The following is a 1,346-nucleotide window of genomic DNA, read 5'->3' as shown; positions in this document are numbered from 1 at the left end:
ATAGTGGTACTGGCACATGGAAATGGAATAAAAATCTGGAAATAAATCCCAATACATATGTGAACATAGTATATGACAAAAGAAGTACTATATATACATAGAGATGGATTATTAAAGAATGTTCAGAAAATATAGATTGTTCAATATATGGTATTGGACAATGGGTAGCCACCAGGAAAAAAAAAAAATTGGATCCGTATCTCACCTCTTTTAGACCACTCAAAATGAAAACACTGAAAAATAAACTTTAGAAGCACTAGAAGAAAATGCAGGTTTCTAAAAACACTCTTGGAGCGGGGAAATCCTTTCTAAGTATAACACAAAACCTAGAAGCCACACACATAAACACTCACACACAGACACATTCGAACAAGCACAACAAAAAACATCATCTATGCCACATATTACACAGGAATAATTTTCTTTATATAAAATGAGCACTTATAAATTAGTAACAAGGGACCGACAACTTAGTAGAAAAGGAAAAGGCGGTTCATGGTAAAGATCAAAATGGCTCTCAAACATGAAAAGATGCATCACTTATAATAAGAGAAATGGAAACTAAAATTACAATGAAATACCATTCTCACTTACCAAATAGGCAAAACTCACCTCTGGAAGGCACCTTGGCAATATCAATTTAAAATGCAGATTCCTTCAGCAACTTTTCTTTTAGGAATTTTTCTATGGATACATTCCTACAAGTATGGAATGGTATGCCTAAAAAATTCATAGCCAAGTATTGGAAACAACCTAAATGTCCATTGATAAGGAACTTATTAAATTATGACACAGCACATAGAAGAGTGGAGATGCAGATGTACAGCTAGGAAAAAATCTTCATAATATAGAGGCTCTGGAGGGTGTACTAGATTTGAATTACATCCATAAAATAGAAACAATTGTACCTCTGCACAAGGTTGTTGTGAAGATTACAATTAAAATACCAAAAGCCCTTAAGGGCACCTGGGTGGCTCAGTCGGTTAAGTCTGCCTTCGGCTCAGGTCATGATCCCAGGGTCCTGGGATCAAGTCCTGCATCAGGCTCCCTGCTCAGCGGGGAGCCTGCTTCTCCCTCTCCCTCTGCCGCTCCTCCCCAGCTCATTCTCTCTCTCAAATAAATAAAATCTTTAAAAAAAAATTACCAACATAACAATAAAAAAAATTTTTTTAAATGTAATTTAAACAGGAAAAAAAAAATTTACCAAAAGCACTTAGAATATCCAGAATATATACCATTAGCTATTTACTTACACATACTGTTTTTTTTTAAGGTTTTTTATTTTTAAGTAATCTCTACACCCAACATGGGGCTCAAACTCACAACCCTGAGGTCAAGAGTTGCAC

Source organism: Leptonychotes weddellii, chromosome 9 (assembly GCF_054177405.1).
Source record: "Leptonychotes weddellii isolate Sample4059 chromosome 9, ASM5417740v2, whole genome shotgun sequence".
Classification (NCBI taxonomy): Eukaryota; Metazoa; Chordata; class Mammalia; order Carnivora; family Phocidae; genus Leptonychotes; species Leptonychotes weddellii.
Note: the sequence above shows the minus strand (reverse complement) of the source record.